The sequence below is a fragment of the Rattus norvegicus genome, chromosome 1, assembly GCF_036323735.1.
Source record: "Rattus norvegicus strain BN/NHsdMcwi chromosome 1, GRCr8, whole genome shotgun sequence".
Taxonomy (NCBI): Eukaryota; Metazoa; Chordata; class Mammalia; order Rodentia; family Muridae; genus Rattus; species Rattus norvegicus.
Window position 1 is genome coordinate 97,655,534 of NC_086019.1, and position 27,646 is coordinate 97,683,179.

Here is a 27,646-nt window from a genome sequence, read left to right on the forward strand (position 1 = left end):
GCTCCAATGCTCACAGTCAGCTTTCTCATACAGCTTACCCCCACCTGCCTAGGTATGGTACCGCCCACAGTGGGCTTGCCCCCCCCCCCAGCAATCAGCAATTAAGAAAATGCTCTACAGATGTGGCCATAGGCCAATCTGATAGAGCCATGTCTTCCACTGAGGTCCCTCTTCCCTGGTGTGTCAAGTTGACAACCAGGATTAGCCATCACTGGTGACCAAGCCCAGATGGAGTGGTTGCCTCATGGCTAGAGAAGGCGTGACCCTCAAGAGGAAGGAGGGACATTAAAGGGAACAGACCTGAGGAGAATGACAATTAATACTAAGCAGTCTCAGTGGCAGGTGACCCTTTGAACAAAGACTTCCTCCCTGCGAGACCACACCGCAGGCTAGAAAGACCCTGCATTGAAAAGGACTTTCCTGTGAGCTGGGCTGTCACCATCTTCAAGAGTTCGGCTGAGTCTGGTTATAAGGCATCCCCGCTGGGCTTGCTGACTGATGATTTTCTGGTTTGGAAGGAGGATCATGGGACCACCACCTGAGTATCCAGAACCAGTTCTATGCAATTCTTCCCTAACTGCAGGTGGCCTCAGGGTCTCTGGGAGGGGCTGGAGAATATAAGTGGGGAACGATAAAGAGAGGGATTCCCTCCTACAGCCACTGGGAAGCCATCATTCCTGCTGTGCGCAGACCCTCCACGGTGGCTGTCTCCTGTGATCTTGCCGGTAACTCCTTACCTTTAGCTATGCAAGGAAGGCGAATGAATTCATTGGTTCTCCACGTGAACTTGGTGGGATCGCACCTTGGTTTGTTGCAGGAGAAGGGGTAGACATTGTTTATGTCTTCCCCAGGGAGGGAGTTTTAGCAACATCTGGCATTCCATCAGGCCCCTATGGGAGGCTCTGGAGAGGCATGAGGATGAACAGTAGGTTGGTCCTCATTTGCTCTCCTCCGAGGTCCAGGGTGTACATGAAGGCCCAGGCTCACAGGTATCTTTTTCTCCCTGACTTCCTGGGTCCTCCGTCCTCTGCCTATGGGAGGGTCCTTCAGGGTGCTGCTTCACGTTGCATTTTCCTCCCATCCTATAAATTCCCATGGGCTCAAAAGCAGCTGTGCCTGGGGGCTTCCACAGCCTTTCCAGGACCCCACACGAGGAAGATCCAACCACATCTCATGCAAGGCTTCACTTACCCAGGAGGAATGTGATTCCTGGCTACCTCTTCTCCTCTTCCCAAACATCCTGTCCTTTGGATGTGCTCACCCCACAAGAATATGGGCAGATTTTTAGAGGCTCCTAAACATTCCCTTCTTTTGCTTTTGGGCTTTTGTTCCTTTGAGATCAGTGGTTCGCTGACATCTTTTACAGCTCAGTCTCTGGTTTGCCTGAGACCTCATTATCAGCGGACTCTGGGGATTGGTGTTGAAGCAATGAGCAAGGCTGACGAATCAACGGTCTACCCAGCCTGTGGGGTCTTATGGTGCTGGGTCCTCACTCGCGGTGGAGCATGGTGTGGGGCTTGGTTTCCTCAAGCTTCCTTTGCAAACTCTCATTGGCAAATGGCTGTGGGTGTCTCAGTCTAGACCCAGCCCTGCACTCTTGGGGTCAGATCCCTCTCCTGGAGACTTCTGGGATCTTGGTTCGGTTCAATAGTGTGTTCTCCCTAAGACACGGAGCTAGCCTCATGGGGACATGTCTGAGGTGATCTGCAGTCATATGCACTGTCATTGGTGTAGGGTAAAGTCAGGGGATGGGGTGTGGTCGGGTCACACACACACAATGTCATCCGCCTTCTGCACATCTGTCTTCAAGTCTACCTCCTTCAGTGGCTGCTCAAAATAACCCACTTCTTTCTCTTTGTTAAGATTGTCTCCATGCATGTAACATATAAATGACCATGTTAACCTTATAATTTTTAAAGGAAGATAGTGTGTATCTGTGTGTGCATGCTCATGTGCGTGTAGGTGCCTGTGGAAGGCAGAAGAGGGCATTTGCATCCTCTGGAGCTGGAGTTACAGGCAGTCATGAGCTGCTCCGTATGGATGCTAAGAACTGAGTTCCAGTCTTCTGCAAGGGCATGCAAGTTTCCACCATCTGCTCTAGAACATGGCATCTTGGAACCAAAACTCTATACTCATTAAACAGCCACTCTGCACCCCCAACTCCTTGCAACCGTCAGGCTACACCTGTCTCCGTCAACTTGACGACTTCAACAACTTCCCGGAAGTTGGCTGATATCATTTTATACAATGTCCTGAGGTTCATCCATGTAACATATATCAGGGGTTTTTTTGGCCTGTGTAATATTGCACTTTATGGACAGATTGTAGTTAACCATTCCTCTGTCGATGGATACTTGGGTTCACCTATGGGTTATTGTGAGTAATGTTTCTGTGAACATGTGGCATACCAGTATGTGTACATACACACACACACACACGCACACATACACACACACTACACAGACATACACACATACTACACACACAGCACAGACACAGACACACAGACACAGACACACACACAGCACAGACACACACCCACTACACAGACACACACACACAGCACAGACACACAGACACAGACTCACAGACACACACCACACAGCACAGACACATACACACTACACAGGCACACACACACACACCACACACACACACATATACTACACACTACACACACATACATCACACAGACACACAGACACATAGACACTACACACACTACATACAGACACAGACACACAGACACACAGACACACAGACACACCGACACACACACACACACACACACACACACACACACACAAAACACAGAGTGATCTTGCTTTCTAGCCTTTTAGACATATACCCAGAAGAGGCGAGAGGCACTGCCATATCAGGCAGTAATTTTATTTTCCATATTCTGAGGAATCGGTCTTCATACTGTTTTCCCACAGTGGCCTTCCCATTGTGCAGCTCGTCCACAGACCATTCTCCCAGGTGTGAGGCAGTGCATCGTTGTGACTTAGATGAGCAGTTCCCCAGTGAGAAGTAACGAACACCTTTCCACGTGTGTGTTCCCGTTTTATACGTCTTACTTGAAGAAAAACTAGTTAATTCCATTGCCTGTTTTTCAAAGTGAGCTGTTGTTTGAAGTTATTTGAATGTTCTGCATTTCAACCCTTAATAGATTTATCATTTGTCAATTCCCTTCTATTATGTATCCTCATCCTCCTCTTCCTCCTTCTTTTTTTTTTTCTTTTTCTGAAACAAAGTTTCTCTGTGTAGCTATGGCTGCCCTGGAACTCACCACTGTAGACCAGGCTGACCTTGATCTGCCTGCCTCTGACTCCAGGGTGCCGGGGCTAAAGGCATGCACCACCGCTGCCTGGCTTGATGATATCTTTCAGTGCATCAGAGATTTACAACTAACTTTTAAACAGATGGATTGATTGTGTGTGTGTGTGTGTGTGTGTGGTGTGTGTGTGGTGTGTGTAGTGTATGTTTGTTGTGCGTGGTGTGTGTGGTGTGTGTCTTGTGTATATGTGGTTTGTGTGTGTGGTGTGTGTGTGGTGTGTGTGTGTGTTTGTTGTGTGTGGTGTATGTGTGGTGTGTGTGGTATATGTGTGTGTGTATGTTGTTGTGTGTGGTGTGTGTATGGTGTCTGTGTGTTTTGTGTGTGTGTGTGTGGTGTGTGTGTGGTGTGTGTGGTGTGTGTAGTGTATGTGTGTGTGTATGTTTGATGTGTGTGGTGTATGTGTGTATGTTTGTTGTGTGTGTATGTTTGTTGTGTGTGTGTGTGTGGTGTGTGTGTGGTGTGTGTGGTGTGTACGTGTATGTGTGTGTGTATGTGTGTGTGTGTGTATACATACATACTGGTATGTCACACATTCACAGCAGCATTGCTCACAGTAGCCCATAGGTGAACCCAAGTATCCATTGACAGAGGAATGAAGTGCAATATTACACAGGCCAAAAACCCCTGATATATGTTACATGGATGAACCTCAGGACATTGTATACAATGATATCAGCCAATTGCAAAACACTATGGTATTTTTCCACTTCTGGGAAGTTGTTGAAGTCGTCAAGTTTATGGAGACAGGTGTAGACTGACGGCTGCAAGGAGTTGGGGGTGCAGAGTGACTGTTTAATGAGTATAGAGTTTTGGTTCTAAAGGTATTTTCCTCTGTGGTTTATGTGTTTCTTAAATCCACCTCACAAAACTATTGCCTGTGTTCTCTTCTAAGAGTTCTATAGATTACAGGTCTTCTACTTAAGCTATTCATTTAGCCACAGGCTCTCACCTTATTATATGACCACAAACCCAAGATTCTCCCTAAATTTTGAATCCTGGGACATTCTTTTTCCCCTCTGAATCCATGCCTTACCCTACCTCACCCTCCTAAGCCCTGCAGCCCACTCTATACCCACCAAATATTCCTTCCCCTCATCCTCTCCTCTCTTTCCCCAAATGCTGGGCACCTTTCAAATGCGCTATGCCATACGCCTACCTCTTAAGCTTATTGCTACCTTTTGGTGCCTTTGCCATGGCTGGGATCATCCTTGGTTTCATGCTCCTAAGGGCAGCCACGGTGGGGTGTAGGCATTTAATTCTATTTATTATGTACGCTGGCATACATGTATCCATGCCCCTTCTCCTGGACTCTGCCTCCTTGTCAGAGTGTGCTTGTTACCCTTTTGATGCTATGATAGAAAGTCTGACAGACATAACTTATATGGAAGGCATTATATTGGCTCACAGTTTCAGAGTTAAGCTGACGTTTGCTTGGCCCTAGGGGCTTGGGCAGAATCATGGTGATGGGGATGTGAGGAGGCAATGAGCTATTTACCTCACAGTGGACCAGTAAGCAGCTAGGGATACTCTACCCTCAAGGAACTCCCCGACCCTAAGACCCACTACTTCTAGCTAAGGCTGGCTTCTAATTTTTTTTTTTTTTTTTTTAAATATGCTCTCAAAATAGCGCCACCTGCTGGAGATCACTAAGCACTCAACAAATGAACCTGTGGGGTTTTCAGATGGAAAGTATACCTAACACCAGGCAGGGCAGACAGTCTATGTTCAAAAAGTCCTTCCTGTCGGTGGCTTATCCACAGGGCTACTCAGGCACTCTGTTCCCATCTTTGAGTTTGGGAGGGGTGTGTGAGCTGGCTGGCGCTGGAACAGATCCGTCTCACTGCTGGCTTTACGACTTCACGCTGATTAAGCATTATGATTTAGTGATGGATAACCGACTCTCCTCTGCCACTTCAGGCCAGACTCTACTGTCTCTGTTGCTGTGGCCACCGATGGCACTCCCTGCTCTGGCCACGAATAGCACTCCTTGACTGGCAGTCTTTTACGTACTGCTCCTCTCTCTGCCTTCCTTACTGTGAGAGGAGGTAGATCCATGACAGTGCCTTCAATCGGGGCACACTTGACCCAGTTACATCATTTACCCTTTCTCAGCATTGTCTGTGATGTTACTTTGTGTCGCCTCACTGGAAACTCTGCTCAAGTTGACTAAGCTAAAAGTAGCCAGGTGCCGCCTCTGGGCGAGTGGTTTCCAGTGTTCATGGGGTTTAAACGAATTGTGTTTGAATTTTGACTGCTTCAACCAAATCCTCTCTTCTAGATAATGTCCTTCCTTTTGAAGCCCATGAAGATAATTCATATATTAAACAGACCTTCGAAAAATAGCACGTGGTATATTCTAGGCACTATTTTAACCCTGCATCTCTGGAGGCTAGTATTATGAATTTTTGATGGATATGACAAAAATTCACAACAGAAACAACTTAAGGGGGGATAGAGATGCATTGAGGTTCATGATTTCAGAGGGTTTGGCCCATGGTCTCTGGGCCTGTGCCCCTGGGCAGCAATCAGAAAGCAGGACAGAAGCTGGTACGCTATACCCCCAAGGCCCCGCCCCAGTGACCAACTTCCTCCAGCTAGCTTCCACGTCCTCAAGTTTCCTGAGGCAGTCTCCCCAATATCCCACCAGCTGGGGACCAAGTGCTGACATGAGTCTATAGGGGACACCCACTCTTTTGTACAGTCACCGTGGGTCAGATGGTTCTACCAATGTTGTGGATGTGGGAAATGAGGTGTAGAACACTTGCCCAGGTACCCTTAAGTAACATATGTGACGATTCTCAGGTAATGAGCAAAAACCAGTCACAGATTCTAGCTCAGAATCTAACCAAGCTCTCTCTGGTTTATTCATTGGTATCCCCCACCCCACGTGTGTGTACGCACTTGCCTTGGCACGAGTGTGTGGGGGGGTCAGTGGACAACTTTCATGACTTGGTAACCCTGACTTCATAGTGGATGTTGTAAACAAGCCCAAGGATGGTGGTGATTCCCAACTGTAGCATCTTTCCTCATGGGTATTTTGTTGTTGTTGTTATTATTATTGTTGCTGTTGTTTACTTTGAGATAGGGTCTCATTTAGCTGAGCCTGGCCTTGAACTTGTTAAGTAGCCAAGGATAGACTTGAACGCGTGATCTTTCTATTTCTATCCCAAGTACTCAGACCACGGATGTGTGTCTCCCACACCCGCTTTCTTTCAAGAGTTCGTCAAGCAATAGCGTTTTTAGTGGTCTGGGGTTTTATCCCCTCCGTTAAGGTTGGCTTAATTCAGTGGTTCTCAACCTGTGGGTCACAACTCCCACAGGGGTGTCACATATCAGATATCCTGGATATTAGATATTTATATTACAACTTATAATAGTAGCAAAATTACAGTTAGGAAGTGGCGACAAAATGATTTTGTAGTTGGGGGTCACCATAACGTGAGGAACTGCATTGAAGGGTCACAGCGTTAGGAAGGTCGAGAACTGCTGGTTTAATTTGTTTTAAGGTTGATTTTAGTTTTAAACGTTTTTGTTAATTTTATTTTATGCATGGACATGTTGTCTGCATGAACTTATGTGTCCTGAGAGTGGGCTTGGTGCCCGGAGATGTCAGAAGAGGGCATCAGATTTCTTATTATTAGGGTTAAAGATGGTTGCAAACCTCACGTGGGTACCTTCGGAGGCCAAAGGAAGGTCTCGGATCTCCTGGAATTAGTATTATGGATGCTTACCAGCTGCCATGTAGGTGCTGGGAACTCAGTGCAGGCCCTAACCATTAATCTATCTCTCCAGCCCCTGATCTGCTTAGTTTTAAACTGAGCCTATGGTGGTGTTTGGTCTAAAGTGTAGCTCATGGCTCTTCACCCAGACTCATGTTGGTTTTGAAATCTCTGCTGGACGTTTGGGACTTCATGAAATTTCTCTAGTGTGGCCCACACCTCAGTGCTTTTTTATGAAGCCTACGTGCTGGCTTTTACAGTTCCAAAAAAAAAAAAAAAAAAAAAAAACCAAAACCAGTCTTCCTGGGTTTCAGCCAGATCTTCTAGAGAGTTCTAGAGCCCCCCCCTTTTTTTTTTTGGTTCTTTTTTTCGGAGCTGGGGACCGAACCCAGGGCCTTGAGCTTCCTAGGTAAGTGCTCTACCACTGAGCTAAATCCCCAGCCCCCTAGAGCCCCTCTTTTAAGAAAACGTTCATTATTCTTTTCCACAAAACACAGCCTCTCCACCGCCCTGGGACCCTAGTCCACCTGCTCGAGACAGTTGAGCGACTGTACCTCCTGTGTCCCCTGTACTTAGGCATATTTCGAGAAAGCTGCCCGAGGAAGAAGCCAGGGAAATAATGGGGTTCATCTCACATGTCTGCTTTCCTTCCATGTCCAGCACTGCCTGCCGTTCAGTGACTGTAAGCCATCGCCTCATATATTTGTCTGACTTTACGGTTGTTTTGGCAGGAGGGGAAGGCTCCTATCAGCTTTCTGGCAGGGCTGGAGGCTAGCATTCTCCAGTATTTCTTAAATGAGATATTATTTGAAATATAAATGCTGATGTTTATTTGCCCGTGACTACGTTTTAAAATTTAGCAAAATTTGATTAATTAACAGATGGGTAGAATGTGACTTTAACTCTTCCCCTGCCACTTGGATGGCTTTTAATAAACTAGCTCTTCATTACCATGGGCAGTGGAGTTTATGGCTTATACAAAGCTACTGAAGAACCAGGCTCGGGATGTTGGCAAGAGAGCTGGCCTTAGCTTCAGCTCTGCTTCTGACTAGTGGTGTCAACACAGCCACCGACCTCAGTTTCCCCATCTGTAGCATGAACTGAGTGGGCTCTATGTCTTCTGGCCCCCGTAATGAGGGCTACAGCAAACGCCAGCACGCCATGTGCTCTCTCTCAATAGCTAACCTTCTTCAGAGGGTAAAACACAGACATTCTGGTTAGGCTACATATCTGAGTCGCCGGAACAGGTAGGGAACGGAAATCCTGGGAGAGAAAAAAGCTGGATTTTATGAATTGGTAAATTTGGTATGAAAATGTTTGATCCTTGTAATTTGAATGGGATAAAAAAAAACTCTCCATTTCTCACCTTGAAAAAACTGAGGGTCAGAGAGACTGCGAGAAACCTCAGAAGGAACACAGTAGCCCAGGCCTCCCCAGCTTGCTGAACACAGTAGCCCAGGCTTCCCTGGATTGGTGTTCTTTCTGCTAACACTGCCGGGAGAATGCTGCCCTCATGCAAGGTGACTACAGGGAAGTTGGAAGAGACCTACACTTTGTCTTTAGTATAAAATCTGACTTGATTATGGTCCTTTCACAGGTCAGGGATCTGAGGTCACATGAAATTCCCCAAAGCAACCTTCACAGCTAGTAAGTGAAGCCAGGATTCTTTCGTTAGTGGATATTTATTTCACGAGGTGAGGGGTTTCTCTGGACATTTGTGCACACGTGTGTTCTTATTGTGCTTGGTCACATCCACTGTCCTTTGTTACTGTCTCCCTCCCCCTTTCCTAGTCCACGTCACTAAGAGTCCATGTTTTACTTTCATGCTTCCCTGACGTCCTATACAGGAATTAAAAAACAAAAACAGGAACTCGTGCATCTCTTTGTGAGACCGGCTTATTTTCCTTAACACAATGACCTTCGGTTCCATCCATTCCTGAGCAGGTCACATGATTTCACTCTTTATACCTTAGAAACACTCCATCGTGCCTGTAGTTAGCCTTTCCTTTGTCTGCTGGTCCTCCACTGCTGGGCATTGACATGCATGGGTCTGCAGGGACCTTTATAGTCATCTGCCTTTGGTTCTTTCGCTTGTGTACCCTAGAGTGTCCTAGCTTGATCCTATGTGGGTTCTACCTTTAATATTCTGAAGAGCTTCTGGGCTGATTTCCATACTGGATATACTCATTCATCTTCCTGCCATTCACAAAGGAACCGGTAGCTGTCTCCCATGATCCATGTCTACTCCTTTAGTTGAGTCTTAGGAGCAGAAATAAATGACCTATACAGAAGGGTGCTGTTGTTGCTGGGAATACAAATTGGAAGCCCTGGTTTTTGCTCACTGTGTGACCTCAGATTTCCCTTCCTGCAGAGAAACCCAACAGAAAGGTCTACGCACATGTACCAGAATGTTTAAGGTAAACCTGAAAGAGGATGGAAAGATGGCTCAGTGGTTAAGAACACTGGCTCCTCTTCCAGAGGACTTGAGTTTGATTCCCAGCACCCACATGGTGGCTCACAGCCATCTGTAACTCTAGTTACATGGGATTCTGCTGCCCTCTTCTGGCCTCCACAGGCACTGCAGGTCCCTTTTTCCCCCAAATGAGTTGGTCTTGTTTCAGGTGGACATAAAACAAGCCAGCACATGGGCAAAACACTCCTATTTATAGAACAAAGATTAAATATATCCTAAGAAAAGAAATAGTAAGTGGTTCATTGTTAAAACAATAGTGCCTCGAGCCAGCGTAGGGCCAGCTACAGATGGAAAGAAGATGCTGTCTCTGCTGTCACCCGCCGGTCTAGCTCTCCCAACCAAACTAAAGTTAGAGTAAAAATTTACTAACAGTCAAGCTTGCATAGCAGCCTGCAGAAGTGACGTGGTTACTCATTTACTAACGCTTAAAAAATTAGCAGGACATAAAACGCAGAAAGAGCCCATGGACAGCCGTTGCAGAGAAACCGATAAACGTAAGAGGCAGGTGATGTGAATGGCTGTGGCTTCGTCACTCAGCCAAAGAGAAAACGGAGGAGAGATCTGCGTCTAGGGCTGTAAAGGCTGCTCTTGGCTCTGCTGCTGTGTGCCCCACCATTTTTCTATTAAGCTAGTGTCCCTGGCTTTGCCAAAGCTCTCTCACAGTAGCTTCTCCAGTGTTCAGTGTTTGTTGTCTCTGCGGTGTCTCCCTTCCCCACAGAACGTCTATATGCATTCATTTATTTATTTCTAGTGCAGATGATGGAGCCCAGGGTCTCACTCTTTAGGCTCTAATACTGAGCTACACCCCAAAGCGAAGTTTAATGAAGACAGAAGAAGAAATAACTAACTAATAAGTAACCAAGACATTGAGTGTTTCCTTAAAATGTTTTTGGCATCCCCATCTCTGTATGTCTTACAGCAATGACCTAATCTGCTTGGTCACGAGAAAAGTTAAAGGATGTATGGGGCACAGACACATGGTGCTGTTCATACCAGTCAGTGAACGACGTTCTGGACCTTGGTGGACAGAAAATTAATCTCCAGTAGATGTCCAGTTTTGTGCCGGTGTCACATTCTGGTGACATGGGTGGACACGGTAGAGAAACACAGAGCACTCAACACAAGAAGGGACTCTGTCCTGTGTTCAAGTTCGTGACTCAACTCTGAGCTTCTTGGTCTGAGGAATGAAAAGTTTTGGGTCAACCCAAGGCTGGATTTTATGATAATTTTTTTGGGGGGAGAGGTGGGGTAAGGGAGAGGGAGAAAAAGGTGGGCTAGGAGGAGGGGAGCTGGGGTGAGCCTCTCCATGCCCAGTAGTGGGTGTGGGCTGCATCACACACGCTCCTCTCAGTTTGGTTCCATGGAGTGCATAAGAACTTCTCTTGGAAGGCTGGGGTGTAAGAGGTGGGGACAGGACCACCTGCGTTGGAATTGTCCTTTCTGCCCTCTTGCCGGCAGGATGTATACAGTAGGTGCTCACCTTGCACCACCACTGGAACTTATCCTCATCTGGTTTGGAGATGTGAAATTCTCTCTCTGCCCTACCCCTCTTCCTTATCTCCCAATTCTGCTTGTATCCCAGGTTCCCTCTGGGGCCTTGGTGGACTCCACCTCTGGAGGGACAACACGGCATCGAATTCTAACCCTGGATTTCCCAGTGCCTGATAGATACGGAGGGCACCTGAGTCACCGCGTGCCCTGGTTTCCCCCCTCATTCAAAACGGGTGTCATACTTCCTGTTCCTCTTGCGGATGGATGCAGGGAAGGCTGCATGCAAACCCATCTGTAATTAGCATCGCCACACGACTTTTATTAGCACCCTCCATGATCACACACTTTTAAAGACTTGCTCTAGGAGGAGGGAACGAAACGCGAGCTGTACCTACCTGCAACCTTGGGTTAGACAGGGGGAAAAAAAATCCTATTCTCTCTGCTCTTTTCAAAGAGGACTTGATATGATCGGGTCATTGCATGTAAAATGCTTTAAGAATCTGGTCAGTACTTCATCATTTTAAAATTCAAACATTTCTGAGTCCTTTCTTCCCTCGCCCCGCTCATATTTATCTTCTTGGTCTTGCCTTCATCGGGCACCACATTTGTATTGATAAATGGTAGGTAGCTGGAGATGTATTGATGGGATGGAGACAGCTCAAAATGGAGACTGCTGTGGCTTTGCATATTATTACACCTAGCTAGCTTCTTGCCTCCCGAAAGCTGTCGATTTGTGCGTTATTGCTATTCAGGCTGATAAATGACAGTAATTGTTCTTAAGTTGAAGATCTGGTTTAATATGCTGTCTGGCCTGGGAATTTCCTGAGCGCCAGGGTTAAACTAGTTCGCCACTAGAGCTAGCAAAATGGCCTATTTTTTTCATCACAGACTATAGAGTTAATTGAATTACTTGTTCTTCATGCAATTTGTAGCCTTGCTTCTAAAGAGACCGTGAACTGCAGTGGGAGGGAGGAGCATTCTGTGGGGGCTCAGGGGTAATCACAGGCTCTGCTTCAAGGACATGGCCCCCACCGGTGTCCTGAGCACGGGGTAGCTTTCACTGTCTGAGCTCAGTCTGCTCTTTGTTTTGTGGACTTTCGGTGTAGTGCCACTGGGGTCACCTCCTAACCCATTCGCTGCTGGTAATTTCTTGACACCCATTCCCCCGGCAGCTGGAGAGGGAAGCCAAGGCCCTGAGTGCCAGGCAGCACTTGCAGCCATTTGCAACTTCCTTGTTGTGTCTGAGTCTACCCCAGTTACATACTTCTGTGGCTGTAGAGAATGTTGTCTTTTCTTGTGTGTGCATGCTTGCATGTCAACGCCCTGTGTGCACATGGAAACCAGAGGTCCATGCTGGCTGTCCTTTCCCGTCCCTTGCTAGTTTTTGAGACAGGATCTCTCATGGATCCCACAGCTTGTCCAACCATCTTGCTGTTCCTGCCTCCCTAGTGTTGGCATCACAAGTTCCTACCGTGGCTCTGAGCCACAGTTTTTTATGTGGGTCCTGGGTGTTGAACTTGGGTTGTCACGCCTGTATGACAAGGGCTTTCCTGAGTGGTACGTCTCTTCAGCCCTAGCTCTCCCAGGCTTTTTGTTGCCCTTTCTCAAACTGTCCTTTAACCTGGAATGGTTGCTTGTATAGCTGTTGTCCTAGGGTAACTTCACGGCCCCGTTCCTCCGGTGAGTTCATCCCATAGGTGGACTCTGACTAACAGTCCTACCTTGAAGGTTCTTAAAGCCAGTGTGCCTACGAAGTTGTAACCTTGGCTGAATGAAATGGTTATAGGAATTTGGAGAGAACCGTCTTCCTCATCCCCAGGAAGGTCTCCCCTGATTCTGCTGTATGGACAGTGTCCATACCATAACCTGTTATTACAACATTCATGGCTAATTGTCCCCCCTGGAAAGAATAAACCCCAAAGCATAGCATAGGCAGAGCACACAAGAGGCCTCACATGTCCTATGTATGACACCTTTGAGACAGTTCCCTAAGACACCAGCGGGGTGCAAATCACCAGATTTGTTTCTGTCAGGAGATCAATGTCCCTGTCCCCAACAACTGCCTTCATCCCTCTCCTACAAATGTAAAATTAGTTGAAAAATTACATATTTTCAAGCCTTTGAAGAATCAGTCTTTGATATCTGTGTTAGCTGTTTTCCAGTGCTGAGACTAAAATACCCGGGAGGGGCGACTTGACGGAGGGGTGACTGATTTTTAACTTGCAGTTTCAGGGGACTGTGGTCTGTCATGGCGGGGAAGGGGCTGTAGGTTTAGTGCAGTGGAAACATATGGACAGCCCTCACATGGTAGCAGCCAGGAAGGGGGGAGTATGGAGGAAGGTCTGCTCACAGTGACTCCCTTCTCCAGCCAAGCCCCACTACGTTGGAAATTGTGTTATAAGTGGGGGTTGATTGTTCAGAACATGAACCTGGGGGTACATTTTTGAATCACACCCTGATAATGTAATGAATGTATTATTGTGGGGACAGGGCTAAGATGGGGAGCGGAAGCGGAGAGGTGGTGGAGTCATGTGACGAGTCCTGGGAATCAGACTCCAGAGACCAGCGTCAGGGCACAGATCTGGGTTTATTGCATACTGCATACGCTTAGGTACAGTGTTTGAGCCAATCCTAAGCCTACAAATCCTCAGCCAATCTGATCTTGCCACACCGTCATCGTCCCCCAGTGAAAGTCCTATCTGATGAGGTAACTCAGGAGTTCGGGAGCATTGTCACCCATTAGCACTTCCGCGAAGACGGCGGAAGCAGCCGCGCCCCCTGACCTATCTCATTGGTGTTCTGGGAGCCATCTTAGATCTAATCCCATGTACGGCAGATCAGGATTCTTTGAAGAATTGCAGGAGCCTGTGGCACTTCCGTATCCACCCCACATTTTCCTTCACAAGGTTGACCTCCATAACCCCCACAGATAATCTTTTTCTCCTTTCTCTGGCTGGAAGGGAATGTTATGTACCAAGTGATGTTCAACAGTCTACCTGAATCATTTATCCTTGGTTAGGTCTAATTTCAGAAGAGTTTCGGGGTTAGGGGCTCACCAGTTCAGGGCATGCACTGCTTTTCCAGAGGACCCAGGTTGGACTCTCAGCATAGCACATGGAACTCCAGCCAGGGGAGTCAGATGCCCTTTTCTGGCGACTTTGAACACCACACTCATGTATACATGCTCGCGTACATATAGAATTGAAATTAAAATAAATCTTACTTTTAAAAAAGTTATATGGGGTTGGGGATTTAGCTCAGCGGTAGAGCGCTTGCCTAGCGAGCGCAAGGCCCTGGGTTCGGTCCCCAGCTCCGAAAAAAAGAAAAAAGAAGAAGAAAAAAAAAAGAAGTTATATGAGCGAATGTTTTGCTCCACGCATGCATGTGCACCATACAAGTGCTTGGTGCCTGCAGAGGCTAGGAGTTACTATCGGATCCCCTGTGAACTGGACTAAAAGATGCTTGTGAAACATCGTGTGGGTGCCGGGGATTGAACCCTGGTCCTCTGCAAGAACAATTCATATTCTTAGCTGCTGAACCATCTCTCTAAGTCCCATAAAATCGAATCTTAAAAAGTGTTTGAGCTGTACTTTGTGTGCCCGATCTGTGATGCTGGTTCTCATATTTGCTCGCTGGAGCAGGGCAGAGGGATGGGACCCCATGTCAGGGGAGTGGAGTAGGACAAAGGCCCTCATGTCAAGGCATCAAGCACTTCTCATCATGAAAGCCCTTACGCATCTGTCCTTTGTCCCCCAATGAGAGAGCAGAATAACGGAAGGAGGTTGCTTAAAGTGTCAATCACCTGGGTCTATTGGTAGTGCCGTCTAGAACGGAATCCTTATGTAATAGAACTTTTGGTCAGAAGCAAATGCTTCCCAGACAGAGCTACAACTTCAGCGACTTCATAGCGAGGTTTCTAACACGAACGGGGCTGGTGCAGTTTGCGTGATAGCACTTTACACACGAAGAGATCATTTTTCCCAGTCAGTAAACCAAGAAACGCAAGTGCATATGGCTTACCCTGCTCCCTTCCTATCCAGCACCTCAGAAGTTACTGCTTCACACCTTCCCTACACTAACAGGAGGAAAGAAACTTGTTCCTCTCCTATCTTCTCCTTCCTCCCTGGGGTAGAAGATGATGCTCCTCAAGGACCATCAGTCCCCTGGGGCATTGTGGGGATTATCCATCAGTCCCCTGGGGCATTGTGGGGATTACCCATCAGTCCCCTGGGGCATTGTGGGGATTACCCATCAGTCTCCTGGGGCATTGTGGGGGATTACCCAGGGCTCAATGGAGGTCAGGGCCCCTCGGCCTCTACTACCCGTTGGGGGCCTGACCAGACTTGGTGCTGCCCCACGCCTGGGTTTCATTCAGCCTGGGGAACTTGAGGTGTGAGTTAAGTCCCACCGGTGGCCTGAGAAACACCATAGAGACCTGGCTACTGCACTGAATTCAATGTAATTTCTCCCCCAACCTGCTTCCAGGACTCCTGATGGTGTCAGGAGATGGGATTCTTGGTTCAACTATTCCTTTAGCACCCGCCTCTTTGTATGTGCTAACCTCTCTGTATTCGATAAACCGATGGTAGACGTTGGATTCCGAGTGTTCTGCAGGCTACAGTATTCAGCTAGTGCTAAATAACGCCACTTAAAATGGCATTTACTGGATCATTCCATTGTATTTATGACAAGTGACACTGATTTCCCTTTATGGTCATGAGAAAGATCCCTTCTAAATAAATTTCTTTAAATAAAGAGACTCAGAGAAATATTGAGTAATAAGACAGTGATGTCGGTTTGTGCGAGGGATCCGAGGGTGCTGTGTGACTGGAAGTGGCCTGGGAAAGAGGCTGCCTGGGCTATCCCTGCAACTCCCGTGTTGTTTCAGAAATCGGTGTGGCTCTGCATGGATCCAGAGCTATTTAAAAACACGCTGCTCGTACAATTATTGTGGGCCAATTAAAAATAAAACTGACACCCCCGCCAAGCCCCAAAGACATGATGGATGCTTGGAGTGATGGATATGCTAATTACCTTGATTTGATTATCACAGAAGGCATGCGTGTATTGAAACACCACACTAAACTTAGAAATACGAACAATTGCTATGTGTCAATTAAACAAATTAAAAACCACTGAAAGCTATGTGTGGCGGGGAATGCCTCTAATTCCAGCACTTGGAAGGTATAGAACGAGACAGGAGGGTTTTGAGTCTGAGGCCAGCGTGGGCTACACAGTAGACCGTGTCTTGAGAAACTCCAAACAAAATCCCAGAGAAAAGCAATCTGTCAAACAAGAGATCAACCAATCCCACACTGTTTATTTTTGACTGAAAAAGGGGAAAAATGTAACAAATGTTCTTTGTTCAAAAATTGCAGGGGCTGGGGATTTAGCTCAGTGGTAGAGCGCTTACCTAGGAAGCGCAAGGCCCTGGGTTCGGTCCCCAGCTCCGAAAAAAAGAACCAAAAAAAAAAAAATTGCACCACACCCGAGGATCCCGGCCCGCAGCAGCTCTCTGCTCCCAGACCCCTTGGGAAAGAGACCTCACCGCCTGGTCAGGTGGACACTCCTGAGGCTGCAGAGCGGAAGAGACCACCAACACTGCCCACCCCTGCCCACATCCCTGACCCAAGAGGAAACTGTATAAGGCCTCTGGGCTCCCGTGGGGGAGGGCCCAGGAGCGGCAGGACCCCTGCCTGAGACACCGCCGGAACCTGAAGGAAACAGACTGGATAAACAGTTCTCTGCACCCAAATCCCGTGGGAGGGAGAGCTAAACCTTCAGAGAGGCAGACAAGCCTGGGAAAACAGAAGAGACTGCTCTCTGCACACACATCTCGGACGCCAGAGGAAAACACCAAAGGCCATCTGGAACCCTGGTGCACTGAAGCTCCCAGAAGGGGCGGCACAGGTCTTCCTGGTTGCTGCCGCTGCAGAGAGCCCGTGGGCAGCACCCCACGAGCGAACTTGAGCCTCGGGACCACAGGTAAGACCAACTTTTCTGCTGCAAGAAAGCTGCCTGGTGAACTCAAGACACAGGCCCACAGGAACAGCTGAAGACCTGTAGAGAGGAAAAACTACACGCCCGAAAGCAGAACACTCTGTCCCCATAACTGACTGAAAGAGAGGAAAACAGGTCTACAGCACTCCTGACACACAGGCTTATAGGACAGTCTAGCCACTGTCAGAAATAGCAGAACAAAGTAACACTAGAGATAATCTGATGGCGAGAGGAAAGCGCAGGAACCCAAGCAACAGAAACCAAGGCTACATGGCATCATCAGAGCCCAATTCTCCCACCAAAACAAACATGGAATATCCAAACACACCAGAAAAGCAAGATCTAGTTTCAAAATCATATTTGATCATGATGCTGGAGGACTTCAAGAAAGACGTGAAGAACTCCCTTAGGGAAACACAGGAAAACATTAATAAACAAGTAGAAGCCTACAGAGAGGAATCGCAAAAATCCCTGAAAGAATTCCAGGAAAACACAATCAAACAGTTGAAGGAATTAAAAATGGAAATAGAAGCAATCAAGAAAGAACACATGGAAACAACCCTGGATATAGAAAACCAAAAGAAGAGACAAGGAGCTGTAGATACAAGCTTCACCAACAGAATACAAGAGATGGAAGAGAGAATCTCAGGAGCAGAAGATTCCATAGAAATCATTGACTCAACTGTCAAAGATAATGTAAAGCGGAAAAAGCTACTGGTCCAAAACATACAGGAAATCCAGGACTCAATGAGAAGATCAAACCTAAGGATAATAGGTATAAAAGAGAGTGAAGACTCCCAGCTCAAAGGACCAGTAAATATCTTCAACAAAATCATAGAAGAAAACTTCCCTAATCTAAAAAAAGAGATACCCATAGGCATACAAGAAGCCTACAGAACTCCAAATAGATTGGACCAGAAAAGAAACACCTCCCGTCACATAATAGTCAAAACACCAAACACACAAAATAAAGAAAGAATATTAAAAGCAGTAAGGGAAAAAGGTCAAGTAACATATAAAGGCAGACCTATCAGAATCACACCAGACTTCTCACCAGAAACTATGAAGGCCAGAAGATCCTGGACTGATGTCATACAGACCCTAAGAGAACACAAATGCCAGCCCAGGTTACTGTATCCTGCAAAACTCTCAATTAACATAGATGGAGAAACCAAGATATTCCATGACAAAACCAAATTTACACAATATCTTTCTACAAATCCAGCACTACAAAGGATAATAAATGGTAAAGCCCAACATAAGGAGGCAAGCTATACCCTAGAAGAAGCAAGAAACTAATCGTCTTGGCAACAAAACAAAGAGAATGAAAGCACACAAACATAACCTCACATCCAAATATGAATATAACGGGAAGCAATAATCACTATTCCTTAATATCTCTCAACATCAATGGCCTCAACTCCCCAATAAAAAGACATAGATTAACAAACTGGATACGCAACGAGGACCCTGCATTCTGCTGCCTACAGGAAACACATCTCAGAGACAAAGACAGACATTACCTCAGAGTGAAAGGCTGGAAAACAATTTTCCAAGCAAATGGTCAGAAGAAGCAAGCTGGAGTAGCCATTCTAATATCAAATAAAATCAATTTTCAATTAAAAGTCATCAAAAAAGATAAGGAAGGACACTTCATATTCATCAAAGGAAAAATCCACCAAGATGAACTCTCAATCCTAAATATCTATGCCCCAAATACAAGGGCACCTACATACGTAAAAGAAACCTTACTAAAGCTCAAAACACACATTGCACCTCACACAATAATAGTGGGAGATTTCAACACCCCACTCTCATCAATGGACAGATCATGGAAACAGAAATTAAACAGAGATGTAGACAGACTAAGAGAAGTCATGAGCCAAATGGACTTAACGGATATTTATAGAACATTCTATCCTAAAGCAAAAGGATATACCTTCTTCTCAGCTCCTCATGGTACTTTCTCCAAAATTGACCATATAATTGGTCAAAAACCGGGCCTCAACAGGTACAGAAAGATAGAAATAATCCCATGCGTGCTATCGGACCACCACGGCCTAAAACTGGTCTTCAATAACAATCAAGGAAGAATGCCCACATATACTTGGAAATTGAACAGTGCTCTACTCAATGATAACCTGGTCAAGGAAGAAATAAAGAAAGAAATTAAAAACTCTTTAGAATTTAATGAAAATGAAGGTATAACATACCCAAACTTATGGGACACAATGAAAGCTGTGCTAAGAGGAAAACTCATAGCGCTGAGTGCCTGCAGAAAGAAACAGGAAAGAGCATATGTCAGCAGCTTGACAGCACACCTAAAAGCTCTAGAACAAAAAGAAGCAAATACACCCAGGAGGAGTAGAAGGCAGGAAATAATCAAACTCAGAGCGGAAATCAACCAAGTAGAAACAAAAAGGACTATAGAAAGAATCAACAGAACCAAAAGTTGGTTCTTTGAGAAAATCAACAAGATAGATAAACCCTTAGCCAGACTAACGAGAGGACACAGAGAGTGCGTCCAAATTAACAAAATCAGAAATGAAAAGGGAGACATAACAACAGATTCAGAGGAAATTCAAAAAATCATCAGATCTTACTATAAAAACCTATATTCAACAAAACTTGAAAATCTTCAGGAAATGGACAATTTCCTAGACAGATACCAGGTACCGAAGTTAAATCAGGAACAGATAAACCAGCTAAACAACCCCATAACTCCTAAGGAAATAGAAGCAGTCATTAAACGTCTCCCAACCAAAAAGAGCCCAGGTCCAGACGGGTTTAGTGCAGAATTCTATCAAACCTTCATAGAAGACCTCATACCAATATTATCCAAACTATTCCACAAAATTGAAACAGATGGATCACTACCGAATACCTTCTACGAAGCCACAATTACTCTTATACCTAAACCACACAAAGACACAACAAAGAAAGAGAACTTCAGACCAATTTCCCTTATGAATATCGACGCAAAAATACTCAACAAAATTCTGGCAAACCGAATCCAAGAGCACATCAAAACAATCATCCACCATGACCAAGTAGGCTTCATCCCAGGCATGCAGGGATGGTTTAATATACGGAAAACCATCAACGTGATCCATTATATAAACAAACTGAAAGAACAAAAACACATGATCATTTCATTAGATGCTGAGAAAGCATTTGACAAAATTCAACACCCCTTCATGATAAAAGTCCTGGAAAGAATAGGAATTCAAGGCCCATACCTGAACATAGTAAAAGCCATATACAGCAAACCAGTTGCTAACATTAAACTAAATGGAGAGAAACTTGAAGCACTCCCACTAAAATCAGGGACTAGACAAGGCTGCCCACTCTCTCCCTACTTATTCAATATAGTTCTTGAAGTTCTAGCCAGAGCAATCAGACAACAAAAGGAGGTCAAGGGGATACAGATCGGAAAAGAAGAAGTCAAAATATCACTATTTGCAGATGATATGATAGTATATTTAAGTGATCCCAAAAGTTCCACCAGTGAACTACTAAAGCTGATAAACAACTTCAGCAAAGTGGCTGGGTATAAAATTAACTCAAATAAATCAGTAGCCTTCCTCTACACAAAAGAGAAACAAGCCGAGAAAGAAATTAGGGAAACGACACCCTTCATAATAGACCCAAATAATATAAAGCACCTCGGTGTGACTTTAACCAAGCAAGTAAAAGATCTGTACAATAAGAACTTCAAGACACTGAAGAAGGAAATTGAAGAAGACCTCAGAAGATGGAAAGGTCTCCCATGCTCATGGATTGGCAGGATTAATATAGTAAAAATGGCCATTTTACCAAAAGCAATCTACAGATTCAATGCAATCCCCATCAAAATACCAATCCAATTCTTCAAAGAGTTAGACAGAACAATTTGCAAATTCATCTGGAATAACAAAAAACCCAGGATAGCTAAGGCTATCCTCAACAATAAAAGGACTTCAGGGGGAATCACTATCCCTGAACTCAAGCAGTATTACAGAGCAATAGTGATAAAAACTGCATGGTATTGGTACAGAGACAGACAGATAGACCAATGGAATAGAATTGAAGACCCAGAAATGAACCCACACACCTATGGTCACTTGATTTTTGACAAAGGAGCCAAAACCATCAAATGGAAAAAAGATAGCATTTTCAGCAAATGGTGCTGGTTCAACTGGAGGTCAACATGTAGAAGAATGCAGATCGATCCATGCTTATCACCCTGTACAAAGCTTAAGTCCAAGTGGATCAAGGACCTCCACATCAAACCAGACACACTCAAACTAGTAGAAGAAAAACTAGGGAAGCATCTGGAACACATGGGCACTGGAAAAAATTTCCTAAACAAAACACCAATGGCTTACGCTCTAAGATCAAGAATCGACAAATGGGATCCCATAAAACTGCAAAGCTTCTGTAAGGCAAAGGACACTGTGGCTAGGACAAAATGGCAACCAACAGATTGGGAAAAGATCTTTACCAATCCTACAACAGATAGAGGCCTTATATCCAAAATATACAAAGAACTCAAGAAGTTAGACCGCAGGGAAACAAATAACCCTATTAAAAAATGGGGTTCAGAGCTAAACAAAGAATTCACAGCTGAGGAATGCCGAATGGCTGAGAAACACCTAAAGAAATGTTCAACATCTTTAGTCATAAGGGAAATGCAAATCAAAACAACCCTGAGATTTCACCTCACACCAGTGAGAATGGCTAAGATCAAAAACTCAGGGGACAACAGATGCTGGCGAGGATGTGGAGGAAGAGGAACACTCCTCCATTGTTGGTGGGATTGCAAACTGGTACAACCATTCTGGAAATCAGTCTGGAGGATCCTTAGAAAATTGGACATTGAACTGCCTGAGGATCCAGCTATACCTCTCTTGGGCATATACCCAAAAGATGCCCCAACATATAAAAAAGACACGTGCTCCACTATGTTCATTGCAGCCTTATTTATAATAGCCAGAAGCTGGAAAGAACCCAGATGCCCTTCAACAGAGGAATGGATACAGAAAATGTGGTACATCTACACAATGGAATATTACTCAGCTATCAAAAACAATGACTTTATGAAATTCGTAGGCAAATGGTTGGAACTGGAAAACATCATCCTGAGTGAGCTAACCCAATCACAGAAAGACATACATGGTATGCACTCATTGATAAGTGGCTATTAGCCCAAATGCTTGAATTACCCTAGATGCCTAGAACAAATGAAACTCAAGACGGATGATCAAAATGTGAATGCTTCACTCCTTCTTTAAAAGGGGAACAAGAATACCCTTGGCAGGGAAGAGCGAGGCAAAGATTAAAACAGAGACTGAAGGAACACCCATTCAGAGTCTGCCCCACATGTGGCCCATACATATACAGCCACCCAATTAGACAAGATGGATAAAGCAAAGAAGTGCAGACCGACAGGAGCCGGATGTAGATCGCTCCTGAGAGACACAGCCAGAATACAGCAAATACAGAGGCGAATGCCAGCAGCAAACTACTGAACTGAGAATAGGACCCCCGTTGAAGGAATCAGAGAAAGAACTGGAAGAGCTTGAAGGGGCTCGAGACCCCATATGTACAACAATGCCAAGCAACCAGAGCTTCCAGGGACTAAGCCACTACCCAAAGACTATACATGGACTGACCCTGGACTCTGACCTCATAGGTAGCAGTGAATATCCTAGTAAGAGCACCAGTGGAAGGGGAAGCCCTGGGTCCTGCTAAGACTGAACCCCCAGTGAACTAGACTGGTGGGGGGAGGGTGCCAATGGGGGGAGGGTTGGGAGGGGAACACCCATAAGGAAGGGGGGGGGATGTTTGTCCGGATACCGGGAAAGGGAATAACACTCGAAATGTATATAAGAAATACTCAAGTTAATAAAATAAAATTGCAATAGGGGCTGGAGAGGTGATAACACCGGACTAAATGGACTTTCTGCTCTTTCAGAAGAGTGCAACTGATTCCTCTGTCCCCTGTAAGGAGGTTTGCAGCCAACTGCACTCCAGCTCCAGAGAATGCAATGCCCCCTTCTGGCACCCAAGAGCATTGCATAACACACAAACACACACACACACACACACACACACACACACACACACACACACACACCTTAAAAAACATCCAAGACTTGTAATATATAGAACACATACACAAATAAAAAGGCAATGAAAGAAACAAGTAAGCCTAAGAGGGTCTCTAGAAACAGCTTTGTCTTTTAATTTGCAACAACGAACAGGCGTCCTCTTTAAGCACAAATTGAGGGTGTGTGGACACACTGTTGCAGTCTCATCTTTTTCTTCCTTTTCACTTTCTGAGCTGTGACCATTTCTCCATGTCATGATTTCAGGGGTACCAGTCGTTCAGTTCAGATTGATCTGAAAGTATTCACCAATACTCATCGTGAGGCTTTTAGGATACACTGGTGCTCAAATCAAACACTTTGCCCCTCTGAGTTTAAATTCCAGGCACTTTTGGGTGAAACACCATTTATTCAGTCAATACCTTGTATCTGGAGACTTAGCACGATCAATATTATAGGTGAACACTGCTGCAGCTGGAGTTCCTCAGCCTGAGTCTCATTGCACATTTCCCGTGCCTCTAGAGCAGCCTGTGGGTTGTGACCTTCTCTGGGGCTCGAACAACCCTCTCTCAGGGGTCACAAATCAGATCTTCTGCATATCAGATATTTATATCATAATTCACAACAATAGCAAAATTACAGTTATGAAGTAGCAACAATAATAATTTTGTGGTTGGGGGTCACCACAACACGAGAGACTGTGTCAAAGGGTCACAGCATTAGGAAGGTTAAGAACCACTGCTCTAGAGAAACTGGCAGAGGCAGAAACAGAGGGAAAGGAGGACTTTCCAAGGCCCAGCGCCATGTGAACTTTTCTTCTCATGAGCTTGTGAGTGTGTATGCGAACAAGCATGTGTGTGTGTGTGTGTGTGTGTGTGTGTGTGTGTGTGTGAAGTGGAGGTCAGAGGTCAACATTTGGAGTCTTCCTCTACCACAGTCCACCTTTTTAAAATATATTTTTTTATTTATGTGTATGAGTGTGTGCATTTCTGTGCATGCCACAGAGGACATGGGATCTTCTGGATTGGAGTTGTAGGAGCTGAGAACTGCTTGATGAGGGGGACCTGGGGACTGAATTGGGGTCCTCAGGAAGATCAAGCGATAGTCTATCACTGAACCATCTCTTCAGCAACCAGTTTCCATCTGTCTGTCTGCCCGCCCGCCCGCCCATCCATCCATCCATCCATCCATCCATCCATCCATCCATCTATCTATCTATCTATCTATCTATCTATCTATCTATCTATCTATCTATCTATCTATCTATCTACATAACTGCCTGTCTGTCTGTCTGCTACTGCTTCTCTCTGTTCTAGAATCTGAAACTTTCTAGCCTGACTGGATAGCAAAACCCCAGGCATCGTCCTGTGGGTCCTCTCAAGTCTGTGATTGCAGGGACATTACCACACACACCTTTTACACCACTGCTGAGGACCTGGACTCAGGGCAGTAGGCTTGTGCGGCAACCACTATACCTACTGGGCCATCTCCCCTACCCTCCGTGCGACTATTAAACATGTGTACACCTTCTGCTACAGGGCGTCTTTTATTCCGGGTCCGTTTTTAACTGTGGCAGTTGGTGCTTTCCACATTCCCTATACTAGCCTTTTGCCAGCTACGTGGTCTGCAATTGTTTCTTCTTAATACACAGAGTGTCATTTTGCCTTCTTTCTAGTTTCTTTTCCATCCTATAAGTTTTAACTTTTACCTGACTTTGATGAGGTCCTATTTATTGGTTTCCCCCACTTGACTTCAGCTTTTTCATATGACTTAATAACATAAACCAGGATCTCATTAAAAATATGTATTTCCTAGCTGGACATGGTGATGAATGTCTGCAGTCCCATGACTCAGGAGGAGGTTGAGGTAAGAGCATCCTAAATTCAAGGGCATCCTGGGCGACACGGTGAAATTCTGTCTCCAGGAAAATATCTGTTTCCCAAGGACCTCCTAAACACCAAGAGCTTCTTTAAGAGAAGAGAGACCATGCTTGTTTAGGAGAAGGGGAAAACATGCAGATCTTACCTCCGTGCACCTAGAAAGGCACTAAAAATATAATTTCAGGGGCCCGGAGAGACAGCTCAGCAGCTAAGAGCACTCGTTGCTCTTGCAAGACCCAAGTTCAGTCACAATTACCCACATGGTGGTCCTCCAACGAACATAATTTATGTACAATGAAAAGTGCCAGTCAAACACGTGGAGTGAACATAAAGGCAGTCGGTGGGAGGGGAGAACTTGGTACTGTGGTGTAGGAACGTTGAGTACTATGGGGATCTTGGGCAGCTGGGCCTGGGGGCCACCGGTGGGCTGGGAGCAGTGGTGGGGAATTAGACCTTCTGAGAGCAAAGGCAGCCGGCTTAGTTCCACTCTATGAAAGGTCTCATGGGTGCTGGGCCTGGGCTCAGTGGGGAAGCACTTGCCGAGCATACATGAGAGCCTCAGTTCAGATCCCTGGAATGCAACGGTCTGGCTGGACACATGGCATGTGTCTCTGTCTTGGTTTCTCCTGTGATAAAATACTGACCAAAACCAACTTGAGGCAAGGGGGCTCTTTCATTTCTCAGGTTACACTCCATCATGGAGGAAACCCAAAGCAGGAGCCTGGAGGCAGGAATTGAAATAGGGACCATGGAGGGATGCTGGTTACTGGCATACTCAGATACCTTTCTTTTATAGCATAGGCCCTCTGCCTAGGGATTACACCACCCACAGTGGACTGAGCCATTACTTAGCAATCAAGAAAATACTCCAGAGATGTGCTCACAGGTCAATCAATGTATTGACGTCTTAGTGTCTTAGTTAGGGCTTCACTGCTGTGAACAGACACCATGACCAAGACAACTCTTATAAGGGACAACATTTAATTGGGGCTGGCTTACACGTTCAGAGGTTCAGTCCATTATCATCAAGGCAGGAACACGGCAGCATCCAGGTGGGCACAGTGCAGGAGGAGCTGAGAGTTCTACATCTTCATCTGAAGGCTGCTAGCAGACTGGCTTCCAGGCAGCTAGGATGAGAGTCTTAAAGCCCACGCCCACAGTGACACACCTACTCCTACAAGGCCACACCTCCAAATAGTGCCACTCCCTGGGCCAAGCACATTCAAACCATCACATTTAGGTTTGTGTCGAATTGATAAAAACTGATGAGCGTTGAGGTGGAGAGAGGAGAATCCCCAGAAGCTCACAGGTCAGCTAGCTTGGCATAGGCTGTGCTGAACGACCAAGATACATGGCCTCCAACAAGGTGAAAGGCAAGGACCCGTACCTGAGCTCGCCCTCTGACCTCTATGCTGTCGCACGTACGCCCGTGTTCACAAGTAAGCACACACAAACAGGCACGTGGATATACCAAACACACTCAGGTGCACACACAAAGCTAAAGAAGAAAGGCTCCACCGGCAGTTAAGTAAAAGGTACAGAATCTATGGTGTCGTTATTTGGTAATCTCTGTTCTCCGTTCATGTGAATAAGAAGCTGGGTACCTAGATCAGAGGTTGGTTTATTTACAGATTGAAGGCTGGATCACTCTTGGTTGTCCTGTTTGAGACAGGGTGGTTGTTTTGTAGCCCAGGGTGGTCTCAAACTCTCTTCAGCCTGGCATTACAGTGCTAGTATTATAGGCAGGTACCACCACCATGCCTGTCTTAGAATACTCTTTAGCAATAAAAAAAAAATCCCCTTCCTATCAGCCTCTCATATAAATGAAGGTGGACAGACAGCACCCATGTGGCAATTCACAACCTTCTGCAACATCCACTCCAGGGGAATTTAGTGACCTCTTCTGGTCTCAGTGAGTACTGCATGCACATGGCACACATTACCTCTTAAAAGTGCGCGCGCGCACACACAGAGAGAGAGAGAGAGAGAGAGAGAGAGAGAGAGAGAGAGAGAGAGAGAGAGAGAGGGAGGGAGGGAGGGAGGGAGGGAGAGAGAGAGAGAGAGAGAGAAAGCATGATGAAAAGCAAAACAGAAAAGAAAAAGAGGGCTTGATATAGAGCTCAAGGGTACAACACGTGCCGAGCATGCACAAGACCAGCAATGTCAAAAACAAACCACAGGGATAATAAACAAAAGGTCTAAATGATGATGGCACAGCGCCTCAGGGAAAAGACAGCAACAGTGGCTCTATTGGATGGGCTAACTGAGTGACAGGGATTGCCAGAGGCCTGAGGGGGAGCTGGCATGGCAATCTGGGGGAGGCGACTTGTGCCCGTTACATTTAAAGCTAGTAGGCTTTGTATACAGAAGGTGCTTAACAATAGCATGAGGGACTGAAGGACACCCCCCCTCCCAGATCTGGACTGGGTCCCAGAAAGGTGTATTTAAAAGCAGAGGATAATGGTTTCCGGGTACTCACATCTCCTTCCAGGATGTCCCCAGAGATCAGTCTGTTCTCTGCTACCCATGACATCCTCGCACCTCAAGAGCATCCCCCACTCCCTTCACCTCGAGCTGTCCCCCCTGCCTCCCCCTGTGGACAGCATGGGTGTTTACAGTGTGTAAGCCCCCCCCCAGGGCTGTATGCTCTGCAAGTG

At 45.9% G+C, this 27,646-nt stretch overlaps 1 long non-coding RNA gene across 1 annotated transcript; it reads right to left on the bottom strand.

Moving 5' to 3' along the window:
• Positions 1–23,235: 23,235 nt before the first annotated feature.
• On the bottom strand, positions 23,236–26,940 carry LOC134484890 (uncharacterized). The gene is made up of 3 exons (XR_010062693.1): positions 25,989–26,940; positions 23,532–23,701; positions 23,236–23,404 (listed from the first exon to the last, which is right to left on the bottom strand). It is a non-coding gene; the product is annotated as an uncharacterized LOC134484890 (long non-coding RNA).
• Positions 26,941–27,646: the final 706 nt, after the last annotated feature.